Genomic DNA, 14,224 nt, shown 5'->3' with positions numbered 1-14,224 from the left:
GTTGGTAGAACCACACTACAGAACAAACAACAAAACATGTCTATTATGAACAGGAAAATGCCTTCAACATGTTTATCAAACCTGTTAAGAAGCATTTGTTGGGTTTTTTAGAGCAACTAAAATGAAACTGTTCTTTATCTGAATCTTCATAAAGTTTAATAACTAGACATTCACGAGAAAAATCTCTGTTGGTTCTACCTACAGGTGACACTTTTTATATCATCACAGCCTCTGTTCCTGTTATAGACCAACTTAAAATGTCTCCTGATAAACTGCTTCCATAATCTTGGTGTGAAGCAAATAAACGAGATAATGTTGTGTCATAAGAAGGCTGTGTCATTCCTGGACCAAACATATTGTGCAGTGGCAGCGATCTCGTTGCAAACTGAAAACAAAACAAATATTTTAAAAGAGAAAAAATTATAGATCTGTATTCATGGCCATTTACAAGCAAAACTAAAGAGAAGTCTTCAGGAGTTATGTTTAAGTACTGTAGGTTTTGTGGTAAATACCTTTTAATGTAAATATCAGAAAGTGTTTATTCTGTGTAAGGTTGGAAACAGCTCCTGTGAAGAGACTGAAAATGCTAGACGTGAAATAAAAATATGTTCTTCATGCGTCTTACAAGTCCTCCAGTCTTTGTTGTCTTGTCGACATATAGTTGCATATTTTGATGTCAGACTGAGTTGTAAACTTGATGCCTCTTTGCTACAGAATGTGTTCTGATAACACAATAACCCAAAAATGGTGTCCAAAAATATTATGAACAAAAAATAAAAAGCTTTATGACTTTTCATTTACTGGCTTGATTTTTTCATCGACACTGAGCTAAAGTGAGCCATGGAGGAGTGTTAGCACAGAAATTTACATAATATTCAGTCTTTTCCCTAAGTGCAATCATACATAAAATAAATTTAAAAAAAAAAAACAACAACTCCACAGATGTAAAAATATCTTTGACAGCTGGTTTTGGTTTCCTGATTGCTTCTAAGAACCAGATAAAAGATAAGGAGATAAACTAAAAAAACGAGAACAAGTTGCACCTTGTACTCCCCTCCCTGAATGAGCAGCTGATCTTTCTGACGCAGCCTTTGGTTATCACCAAATGCAGCAGATCACTCCACGTTGCATGCTGGGAAAACATGAGCCAGCAAACTAAAAAGATGCTTATTTGGACTTAATGTAGAAGCTAATATTCCAAAGTAAAACTTCACATAAGTGCCTTAACTTCACCTGTTCTTACCCTACTTAACTGCTCTTCTCTCGACTTCTGCCTCTTTCGCTTGGTGGCACTTCTTACATGTACACCAAAATGAACGGATGCCAGAAATAGTGCAGGGTATTTGGAGAGACTGCAGACATAACAAAATCTGAGGGCAAAGAGGCCAGCCACAAAAAGGGGGCCTTGGGGAGTACACTGGTGAGGAGGGAAGGAGGCCAACAATGGCATACATTCACAGCCTGGTTTAAACTACATGTTTCTGGTGGCCTCGTTATTTTGAAAATGCAAGTAAAACGAGACGCATTGTGAGAAATCCAAACGGTATCAGCTGTAAATCAAAGAAGAGGCCGTGCAAAAGGAACAATAAAGGGGTGATGAATTGTTTGGAGTCATCAGCTTGATCTCCCATTATCGCCCAATATCTAGAAAATGATAACGTATAGCCAGTACCCTGCCTCTCACCCAGTGACTGCTACAGATGGGCTCCAGCTCCCCATGACCCTGAACAGGAAGCAGCAGGTAAAGAAAAAGGAATGATGGAGAGCAGCCAGTGTTATTTTTTATGTAGAGCGACAGTTATTTAATTTCCCTCATCATTCTGTCATACACCAACTTGATTAATACAAGGAGAATTTACCCCGGTCTACATAAAACAGACTGAATCTCACATTGACCGAGGCTTAAATTCATTTTAACAGACTTTTCATTAGCATATTAAATAAAAAGCCAACCATAAAGTATCCAACTGCAGCCATTTCCAATTAAATGATATATTTTACGACCAACACATTCTTTTTTCCAAATACTGAGGTCTTATAATCTGAGATAATAAAAAAAAGCTTGAATAAAGTATTACTTGTTACTTGAAATGTATCTGATGTTACATCTGCATTACAAGCCAACCTAATATTCTTGGTTGTTATGATCTTGTTAAACAAATTATAACCCTCCACACAAATGTTGCCTTATCACTTGCATACCTTCATTTTCTGTCATCACACTTTAATTTTCTTTAATCGGACTTGCTGACATCTCAGATTTGTGGTGAAACAACAAATGACCTGCAGGACAATTTACAAATGATTTCGCCATCACAAACAATTTACATAAAATACTGTGCAAGTGAGATGTTTAAAAAAAAAGTATTCAAGTACATTAAATGGCAGAAGAACAGCAGCATTTCATTTAGAATCCAAGCTATGGTTTACATAATTGTGTAGGGATATATTCTCACCTGTTTGGGCTTAAGTATAAAGTTTTTGATGTCAGTTATTACTGGACTATTTCAAGACTATACACAGTGTTTACCAGCTGATTGCCTCTGCCAACTAAAGGCTGAATGTGTTTGGAAATATCACTCGAAAAACCTAATTTTGTTTTCCACTCCAGAGTCCAAAAAACTGATTAACATAGTAAAGAATCTGCTACACTGGCATAAAAATGCCTTTGGTTGTCATGGGGCATTCTTTGAGTATCAGGAGTTTGTGAGCCTTTGACCCATTTGGGCATTCTTCACCATCTCCCTGAGCCAACAACCTCTGATGGGTCAATGCAGAACTATTTAACTAACAAACATAAAGTGGTTGAAAACCAAACAGCATATTAGGTTCTGATCTGAATAGGTAGAAGAGAAAAATACAAAAAATTCTGTTTAAAATTATATATCTCGAGTAGTGTAGTTGGCGCCTATAAATATCTGCCCAAAATCCAACTGTGACCCAGCTCACAGAAACGAGACATTTCAAAACATCAGAGGACCAAAATAACAAGCCAGCATACCCACCCTCCTTCTCTTAAAAACAATAACACCCATAGACAAAAGCCTCACACGAAGAAAACAACAACAAAAAAAAAACCACAACTGTCAGCATTATTTCACTCTCTACATCCTAACACAATAAAAAAGGGGAAAGAAGCGCCGAACGTGGAGCTGGAAATAGCTTCCTCTCAAATTCCACATCCAGTTCAGCCAGGTAGACAATAAAACTTTTCTGAGCAATACACTGAGGTATTTTGGAAGCTTACCAATTATGCCCCACACCAAATGTTAGTCAGTGGGCAAGACTTTCTCGCTCCCTGTCACAAACCATGTAATTAGGTACAACATGTTTTTACAGCCGATCTCTAAAGTGAAGCAGACAGCAGGACATAAATCACAGCCTGTAGGTATGTGTCCTGGAATGCCTCTCCCTGCTGAGTAAATATATTATCAGATGTACAAAAACTGTTACGACATACAGAAAGTAAGTACTTTATTTAAACATCTGAAGAAAATGCTTTACGTTGTGCCTGGGTGGTACCGGTTATTTTTGGAAGCCTAACTGCTCCTTTGGCAGACGCAGCCAACGGTAGTTTTAGCGATTAAAGTCTCTCTCATCATCTCCCACAGATGGAGCAGTACAGAAAAAAATGGATCATGGATGTCATTTTTTCCATAAAAAAAAAAAAAAAACATTAAGAGACAATAGAATCTTCCAGCATTAAACTCCAGTCCCGTCAGGTTACCGTATTTTCCGGACTATAAAGTGCACTTAAAAGGCTTCAGTTTTCTCTAAAAAACAACAGTGCGCCTTCTAACCTGGAGCGCCTTTTATATGTAAGAAATCGTAATGTTTTAGTACGACTTTGGTAAACTACAGAGCCACACGGCTTGCAGCATTAAGGCTCAGTTATAGTCACAGGGCCCCGTAAGCGGTGGAGGCGTTTATACTTGACGCTTACGTCGGTGCAGTATTCTTCCGTGAGTTTTGAACCGTTTGATTATCTTTGTGATCTCTCATAGAGGGATCATATAAATGCTGATACATACGAACCAGCTTCGCTAGAGCAGTGGTTCCCAAACTTTTCAGCTTTCGACCCATAACTTAATAGTGACAAAGGTGTGTGATCCCATCTGTTGGCTGTTTAAATATCCAAAAAGGTAATGACCCTATTAAATAAGAGCATAATGACTACACAAACAGTCCTAACATCCATTATGCTATTTTTTTAAAATCAATTTATGATTTGTATTTTAAGTCTCTGTCACAATTATGGTGCAAATATGTCATTAAAACTAGTTGTTTTCTTTTTTAAATTGTAGGTTGATATCTGGAGATTATTTAAGGACCCCTACTTGGTGTTGGGTGACCCACATTGGGGTCCCGACCCCAACTTTGGGAATCATTGTGCTAGAGCGCCGAAATCGTCCATTTTGAATGGAGCACAGTGCGCGCGGTCCACACAAAGTTACAAAAATTGGGAGGTGCACGACGATGCGCCTTATAGTCTGGTGTCCTTTATATATGACAAAAGTTAAAAAATGGACCATTTATTGATGGTGCGTCTTGTAATCCAGTGCGCCATATAGTGCGGAAAATACGGTAATTAATCAGTTTTATTCTACTGAGTGTGTTCCTGTTTGTGTGCTCATGTAGATCTCCATGTGGGATCGGGTCAAGGCTTTCTTTGTGGGGTGTGTGTCTCTATTTAGGTAAAGTAGTTGGGTCACTTTAAAATGTAGATCATGTCTTCACTGTAGCCAGTTTCCATTTTCACTTCCAGAGAAACGGTTTTCTTTTGAACCCGAGTTTGCAGGGAAACATTTGTTCCTGACAGTGTTATGAGTAAACCTTTGGTCGTTTTGTCAGTTTAAGTGCATGGCTTCAACACTGTAAACAAAGCTCCACTCTACTGTAACGGACAATTAAGCAACACAAAAAGAAAAAAATCCTAATTAGTTTTGAAAAGGAAGCTCCTTAGCAGCCTGTGCCATAGTAACACAACAGTCCCAAAATATCCTAGTTCAGCACAAAGCAGGTCCCGGCATGTTCCACTTCTGCTCCCGTCTGGGCCATGAAAATGTTGCCTGAATGCGAAGACGCAAGATCCACCGCAAAGATGCGCGCGTGCACATGCACACCTGAGTCCAACAGGAAACACATGGCGATATCCATCAGCCTTTTTTGTGTTTTGCAGACACTTACACACAGCAGCAAAATCAAGATGGAAACTCCAACAGGAAGCCGCAGTCTGAGCAGTAAAAGCTCATCCATCAGGGCAACAGGATGACACTTTTGGAACACCCAAATAATCAGAACATGCCCAACAGAAGCAACATGCACGGTGACCACAATGGGTGTTCCCAAATAAAATCCTGCCACTTTCAAACATGAAGAAATGATCTGACTGTTGCCAAAACACTGTTCGACCTTATCTTTTCTATCTTTGCCAGGCTGCACACAGTGTAGCCGCCGCTCAGGTTTGCATGTGAAAGGACACGCTTTACATGTGGGTCCAAACCAGCAGCGTTGTTTGCATCTCCGCTCACGGCAGACAGAGACCGCAGGTGCCATCCAGTATTAAAACAAAAACAAAAACCTTCAAATCAAAAGCTTTTAAAAGAAAGGAGGTGCTTAAGCTTCACACCTCAACATGACAGGACGCAGGACGGTTCTGTGAAATTATGTGCACCCTGTCTGTAGCTATGAAGAGGCTAAATTTAAAGCTGCTTGTTAGCACAGCTTACTTCCCTTTTCCTGTATGACAAGAAAAAAAGGTCACTCAGCTGTGCAACTGAAACCTCTGTTGTCTGATTGTGTTGATGGAAACTGGAAGCCTCTCACGGCCTTTTTTGTGCCTTGCTTGTATTTATAACTTGTATTTCCACAGTTTTCCACAGCTATTTCTATCACTGCTTCAAGCTGGCACTTCCCACCCAAACATAATCAACAAAAGTCTTGAGCAATTTTCAGTGACTGAAGTCTGTTTTCCCTTTAACTTTTTTTCTCTATCATTTATTCTTACCCTTGCTCCTCTCATCCTCGTTGGCTGCTCCTGTCTTATGGACTCCTTCACGCCTCAGCTGCTGCATATGACCCCATCAGCACCACCATCAGCAGGGAAGGCTGCCAGCAGCAGGTGAAGGATCATGACCTCCAAACACAAGACTCAAACCTTCCCCAACGCATCTACAACCCCTGCTAAGTTAACAGAGAAGATTTCAAAATACAAACAAAGCTAACCTTAAAGGGATGGTTCTGATCTGTAAAAAGTCTATGAAAAATGACTATCTTACCTGTCGTAGATAGCTTTTCGAGCAGTTTTCAGTTTGGAGGAATAGAGTTTAATTCTGACAGGATTGATGAGTTAACAGCCGGTCTGAGCAGGGCCAAGACCTGCCGCTTAAAACGACTCCAATCTCAAAGGTTCCAGTTACTGCAAGTGCAAAAAGTAGAAGCAGCAGCTAGCTGTAGCATTTTCGGCGCAGCCTTGGGCACTTTGGAAAGTAATATCAGAACATTTCTGCCAAAATTAGCATGCAATGCAACACTGATTGTGGTGTAAAAGTTTATAAAATACTGTTTGTGTGAACTGCTATGAAACTTAAGAGACTGGAATTGTTTTAGGACAATAGCAATCCATTAGCTCGTTGATCTGGTCAGAATTCAATTCAATTTGTCTAAACTGAGGCTGTGAAAGACCTATCTACAAGATGTAAGTATTATTCGCTCATAACCTTTCCAGAACCCTACTTCAACAGATTCTAACTATTTTATACTATAAGGAAGACTGACCTAATGGACATGAAACAGAAATAACTATATTATTTTTCATTTGTCTTAAAAAAAAAGAAGTTTAATCACTTTAGATTTTCTTATCAGCTCCACATCTGTTGATTTAGGATAAATTTTCCAAAAAAAAAAGAAACTACTTGTCCAAAAATACACAGCATTAAGTGCCAGGCCTCCCGTAAAAGCACAGTTGGGTTTCTTCCGCTCGCAGTGCGTTTGAACTCCACATGCCATCTGGAAATCCTTCAGCCTGAACAGAGATAAAAGTCTCGGTCAAGTCATGAAGGCATCTATATAATCATTACACATGAGGACGCACGCTGACACGTAACAGGTTTTTCCTACAGACTACCGCCAGAAAGCACACCAACCGGAGCGCCGCATAAATATCACGGGCTGCGGAGTGATTTCAGATAATCTTCGGGGAACAGAAACTCGATACAGCGTGGAACCAAATGCATCCTGTGGAGCCTTCTGTCTGAAAGTTGTCCAGTAAAAATATCCATCAGCAGGCACGAGAGAAGGTTGACAGGTGCGGCTCATCGTAAAACGGACCGGCACTTGAAGATTTTGTTTTCATCCAACAAAGCTGAACAGATTTACCGAAACCTATTTCAGAAACAGAAAGCATTCCTGTACTTCCGAGCCTAAGCCAGTGAGTTTACATGGACAGAACGGCTTTTTAAATAAATACAAATATTATTACAAGGATTCACAGAAGACCAGGTGAAGCATTCCTCCTCCTGGTTTAGTTTCTTTCTTTCGCAAATGAAAGCGTGACAAAAGATGTGTCTTCTGGGCATTAAAAAAAAAAAAAGTTGGAAGCCTTTTTGTTGTTATGAAAGCTCAATCTGGTTCCACAGTAATAGCCAAAATCTTCAACCACAAACTATAAAATCCTAGGATCACAATGTCACCAGAAGCCAAGCGGAAGACAGTAAATCACTGAGCCCAAACCACTGACAGGATGTGAGATGAGAAGGGGTCTCTACTGGGTTTATATTACATGGTGGCACTGAGGGGGGGCTAAAAAGGTGGTAAGGTCATCAAATCTCACATTGCATTCTCACAAGATTTAGAATAGAACTGCACCTGCCTTTACTCCCTGTGAGGAAGGCCCTACGCACACAACTCGGTTACATATTACTTTTTTTCTCATGCTGATCATAAACAGTAAACACTGGATTTAAAGGATTTGTTGCGGCTCTTTTTAGTGAAAACTATTTACTATACTATAAACTATTGGTTTTATTCCTTGCTCTTTGTAGGTTGAAACACTGCTGATTCACACTGCGCTCGTGATGAAATCTGGTCTGCATGCTCCTGTGATATCAATGCATTTCATATAAAAAAGCAAAATTAGAGATGCTGACAGTGTGAAGTCAGCGAGGAACTTTGAGGACATAATATTGTGGTCTGCGGTGTGTTTACTTCAAATGTAAGCAGCAAAGAGCTCTAATTAGTCCCAATTGCTGTGGAGACTCTTGGTTTCAGTTCCATTGTGCAACCATTTGGTCAATCTTTTGGTATGATTGTGACATGACTAGAAGCATCTCAAACCAATACACCTATCCAGGGTTTTACTCTGGAGACAGTAAAACACAAAAACGCTCACTCTGTCAAAGGATTCTTAAAAAACGATCACTTAAATATATAATTGAACATCAAATGAACAAGCAAAACTAACAAAATTGAAACGATTAATCGTTTTAAAACGATAAATCAGTTTCACAGCTGATGTTTGACCAGTAACTTGGAGTCTGAGCCCATTTCTTGGCTTCACTTCTCATTTTGAGGCTTTTTTATGGCAGTTTTATGACTTTGGTAATCACAGCTGCACAAATTTACACAAGCTTAGAGGTGATAACCAGCATTAATCATCTTTGCATCCTTCATCCATCTGTTGCTGTTTCGTAACCGGCCTGAATTCTGTCCATGTTTACAAAAACATGTTAAGATGAAACTATTTCTTCTAACATCTTCAGTGAAATGCTGAGAGAACTACAGTGGACGACTTGTAAGCTGATATCTTGGTTATATCAGACACCTTGAGTCATAGTTCATCATGTCCAATCACTGACCCGAATTACAGCAGAACTCCTGGTCCCTTCTGTTCATCGCAAACATCTTTTAAAACTAAAAGAGTGGCTGTCACTGCCTCTTGGGTCATCCTCCAACCTGTTCCTGCACAAATCCCTCCTTTATCTTCTATCAGTATTCATATCTGTCAGCTTTCCCTCTCCTCTCCTGGGCCGTACCTGCCCAGCACACCTGTTCGGGGTGATCAGATAACAGGAAAGTCGTGTTCCTAACTTTTGCCTTCGGGCAATTCATTCTACATTCCTCTGAGAAATCATGGTTCCTGCAACAGTTTGAACTTACAGTTTTCTGAGGGTGTCTCAGGGAGCTCATGGGGTCCTCGGCTCCCCGGAGCTGTTACATACGAGGCGGTCGCATTAAAAGCGGCTAAAAGTCCTCTTTAATATTTAATTAAAACTTCACTTCCCCCTCTGTGGCTCAGTTGTCTTTACGTTACCGGGAAATTAATTGACGCCACTTCTTTTTTCTTTTTTTTCTAGTTTCGTCTGTTTGTTTTGTCATGACGTCATTTCCGAGTAAGCTAGAACTGTAGGTAGTGTTAGCATGTTAGCTTCTTGTTTACAAACATTCATTCGTCTTTGAAATAACAAATTCAGTGCAAAACAGGTCTGTTTTTAGTATTGTTTTAAGATAATAATATTATTTATGTATTCCAACTAATAAACAATGAGGTCATTTATTTCCACAGGTCTACAGCACCTTTGGCATCCTGAAAGCTTTAGTTTTGGATGCAATTTCAATTTGTTTAGTAAAATTATTACTGGACATAAATCGTGTCAAACGAACAGTTAACATTCAGAAATATATGTATATCTGTGTTCAATATCCTCAAATGCATGATTCACTGCACTGTAGCTCCATGCAGTCAATTATGCTGCACTAATTGAAAATCTTAGATAAACAAATATTTAGCCACCAACTAACAACATAGCTTTAAAGAAGTGATTTAGATGAATCATGTGCCTTTCGTGATAATCTGTTTTATTTTTGTATTTATGTTAAAACTTTTGGGGCTGAACTTGATATTTGAATTATTTTGACTTTCAGTAGGATACTTATTTAGTTTTTGCATGAAAAAATGAATGCTGCTGAATGTTTTGTTTGCATTATTGTTGCCCTTTTTTCTTAACAGCACATTCTTCAATATCAAAATGAAAGATGCAATAAACTTTGCATTCATTAAGCTTTACATTGAGGATGAAGCTAGGGCAAAGAGAACACGTAATCTTTAAACTGCCTCAATAACTATACATCAAATTGACTTTCATGTAAAAAAGTGTTAAAAATGGTTTTAAAATGACCCAGTTTCATTAAAAACGAAGATATACATATAATATTATTTTTACTGATTAAAAAACACTAACTACAAAGTTGATATATTAACTGTAAGAGTGCTTTTTTCCATGGAGACTGCTCAGCTGCTTTTGAAAATAGAATTAAGCTACCTATTGTCAGTAAATATCCAAATGTGTCACAGCACATTAGCCTTAATTAGATTTGATTTGATTATCTGGACAAGACCGTTTTCCTTTCCCTGATGTCTGCGACTAAATCATTCCTGTAACATCCTGCATTCAAATGTAAAATGAAGCCAGTTCTTTCCTCTATAGTATGCCCACAGTTTAAACAACATTTCTGGTCAAATATCGTATTCCCATCTTCAAAAACCGTTTGCAGCGTGAGCTATTTCTCAGTAAACCTTTTGTCAGGACTATTCTGGTAACATAAATAATCCTTCCCCCAAATCTTGATTTACCAGTTTTGTCTGGTGAGTAATGCTTTGTAGCGGATGAGCGGACGGGCTGAATGATAATCCCACAGAGGGCAGGCTTCACATTGGAGTCTACGCTCTCAATAAAATATCGCCTTTCTGGCAGCAAGATGACTTCACTGCCAACCGAAACCACTTAAACCCAGAAAGTGAGTGGGATTTTCCCTCAGGTGGCCGCTGAATAGGCAAACGACAGAGAAAATAAAAATTGCTGCTGTCCTCTCAACATGTCAACGTCTAGATTTCAGGGGAGGGAAAAAAAATCATAGTTGGATAATAACTGTTATTCTCTGTACTCGCAGAGACATGCCCGGTCATTTTCAGTTACATGGAAGTCTCTCAGAGCAGGTCGTCGCTTGGTGTTGGGTGAAATGTTCACCTTTATCTGGTTCAACTTATTGCTGTCTTCGTCTCTTTATTATTATTAACAGCCCCTTTATGTTTGTTGTACACGCTTACATTTGAGCGTTAGGCAATTTCTGATTAAAGTTTCACTTTACAGGTTTATCATGTGGCCCTTGACAGCACAAGGAAATGACATGCTGCTGTAAACAGACATTTATCTCAAATGACTTCATCTGTGGGACACACAAAACGACTTCCTGCCCGCCGGATAAAGATTTCCTGTGTTTAACAATGTCTCATTAGAGCACACAGGGTTTTATTTTTGTTTTATCTTACTATAATTTTTTTTTTTCATTAATTTCTGTTTTCTGCTATACTTGTTAAATATGTTCCAGCGAGCTGAGCATTTTGTGAATTTCTGCAATATAATGTTGAGGTGTTTTCAGTGATTGTACGAACAAACAAGCAAATGTACAGTTATATTACTATACTTCTGCCTCTGCTCTCAAAAATAGTTAAAATTTCTTGTGCAAAAGTTTGAGACCACCCCTATTTTCTTTATCCTTTGTGGTCTTGATCACTAATGCTTCAGGCTTTTGAAGGCACTTGACTGAAAATGAATGAAAAAACAGCTAAAATGCCCCCCACCCAAATGACAAACAAATTAAATTAAATTAAATTATGTTAAAAGACCTTCAAAATCTATAACAAACAATTCTAACTCCTTGGAAGCCACCTATAAGGAGATGAGACATCACTGAATACTTTTACACAGTACTGCATGTAAATACACAAAAAAGCAAAAAAATAAATACAAAATCATGCTTGTTTTGTTAATAAAATATTCATCTTTACTAATTTCACTCCCACTTAATTATAGTCATCGAAATAGACCAACTTTATTGGAGATAAGTGTGCAGAAATCTGCACGGTTCATACAGACTGTTTCTTTCAAGCATTTAATCAATTTAGAGTTTTATCTTGTGTGGGAATCAGCAGACTTGTTGCATGTGGTACAAGTGCTGGAAACCTATCAGTGGCGGACGAGGTGCAGGACCGCCGTTGGATCTGTGCCATGCCTCCTCAGATAAATGATGTCTGGTGTTTAGAGAGTCAAAGGGCAATAAGACGGATGAGACGCCAAAAATAGGCTGAGTGATTCAGCTCCCTGACAGACGGGCTGTAATTGAAAGAAAAATGAGGGCAGCCACAACAAAACACATAATGGATTTTACTGAGTCTGCTTAGTAATGATTTGATTATACGTGCACACAATGTGAGCTCCCGCAGACAAAACACAAAAAGCAAACAGGTTCAGCACACCTTTTATCTTTAACCTTCACGTTCAGGTAGCACTTTATTCCAAGTGGATTGGACGTTAGATTGACAATCTTCAGAGTCTGTCTACGGGCTGCAACTGTGACTGTTTTTCCATGGCTCGAGCCTTGGTTGTATTTTAAACGCATGATGAGAAAAAGCTTATCTCCACCATCGAACCTAATCAGTCCAGAGGGTGGGGTAGAGAGAGAGAAGCCATTATTGTCTAAGAGGCAGAAAAAGCTGCCCAGTTTGTCAGGATTAATGGACATTAGCACATGAACTTGTGGAGAAAGCAGGAAACGCCACAGGAAATGCCGAAGAGGGTGTGTAATGCCATCTCTGATCGCTGCCCGTTTGCACCCACACTATGGATCCTGATGTGGTGGGAGGTTTTTTTTTTCCTGCTTTGACATACTAGCAGGGTGTTAAATACACAAATGTTTCAGGGGGATGAAGTAGTTGTTTCATTTTTAGTGTAAGACAATGAAATGTTCAAGAACACTAGATCGTGCCATGTTAACAGTCCTCCTCACTCGGAGGACAACGTGTGTCAAATAATGACATTTTTAGCAAGAAATATATTTTTTAAATACTAGACCTCTTTCAATGAATTTGTTATGTAAAGTCATGTTAAAAGTAGGTACAAGTTCTTTTTCTAAGGTTTTGCAAGCTGTAAAAGGCCAGAAACAATTGTTTTAAGGCACAACATTCCTTCAAAGAATGCACATCACGCACCGCCTTTCGTGCCAAATTTGTCAGGATCTGAACAGTGCCCAAGTGAGCAGTTCGGCCACAGACAGACGCAGAAACCAGCGGGTAACGGTAAGTGAATTTATTTACAGTGTAACGAGTATTTACAGGAGGAAACCGGAACCAGGACCTGAGGAGCAGAGAATGAAGTTGAGTATGGGATCGGTGAGGAGAGGAACAGCAGGTAAGGCACAGATAATGTTCCTGGGGATGGTTCTTACTGAACAGGTCCATGTCCAGAACACAGAGGGGATGACGAGATCGATCCTTGTCCAGCGGTGGTCTGGTGTAGGTCCCAGAGAGCGGGGTCCAGGTGAGGTGAGTATTTCCCAGGTGCAGGTAAGGTGATGATTCAGAAAGCGACTGACCAGTCTTAGAATCCACGAGGCAGTAGTGCAGGAACAGTCAGGTTCAGTTGAGCAGGTGAGTACTTAATTTAGCGGCTGGCAGTTGAAGGCAGACCAGACTGGTTCCAGATGAGCAGGAAATCCTGAACACAGGTTTGAAGACACGAAAAAACAGACTAGGATTACAACAAGGAATACACAAAGAACACATGTAAGTTTCCTTCAGGCTCTGCACTTTACCACATGGTAAATAATGCTCCAGCACTGGTCTGGTCTTCACTGCAGCCTTAAATACTCCTCCACTTCTAATCAGCTAGATCAGTCACAGGTGTGGAAGGAGTGGTGATGAGATGTCAGTACACCTGCTCAGGAGACGCCCACCAGGAAGCACTCACACAAACACACACCAAAACACCAATCACCACAAAATTATTGGGGTATCGGTAGTATTACTAAGACTAGACCATATATTGGAGACAATGGTCAGCTACTGCCACATCAAATTTTAGCTCTTTATCTGTAAAACTGTTTGTAGTCACTTTTGTGGTTTCTGTGGTCTGTTGGCTGTGGTGGCCATCTTCATATGTTCACTAATGCAGTATACTGTAAAATTAAATCAGATTGGTGTTGCAGGCAGTTTCAGAGTTTTCCATATCTTCCTGATGCCTGAGCACTTCAGTGTCTCTCCGTCCCCCATCTTCACACTCAGTGTAACAGACAGAGAGATTACCTAACCAGCACAGGAAAAAACTCCTGCCGATCTGTCACCACTTTCAGTTTTTATTTTTCTTCAAAGATTGTTGGAATACACTTGAAG

General features: G+C 39.5%; 1 protein-coding gene across 1 annotated transcript in view; it reads right to left on the bottom strand.

The window, feature by feature from the left end:
- LOC108233512 (pleckstrin homology domain-containing family G member 1) overlaps positions 1–9,248 on the bottom strand; it is a 59,606-nt gene extending 50,358 nt beyond the window's left edge. The window contains exon 1 of the mRNA XM_025005032.2: positions 9,157–9,248. The gene's annotated coding sequence lies outside the window, so the exon portion shown is untranslated. The remainder of the gene's footprint in view (positions 1–9,156) is intronic.
- Positions 9,249–14,224: the final 4,976 nt, after the last annotated feature.

Source organism: Kryptolebias marmoratus, linkage group LG19, assembly GCF_001649575.2.
Source record: "Kryptolebias marmoratus isolate JLee-2015 linkage group LG19, ASM164957v2, whole genome shotgun sequence".
Classification (NCBI taxonomy): Eukaryota; Metazoa; Chordata; class Actinopteri; order Cyprinodontiformes; family Rivulidae; genus Kryptolebias; species Kryptolebias marmoratus.
This window is presented reverse-complemented; position numbering and strand designations above follow the sequence as displayed.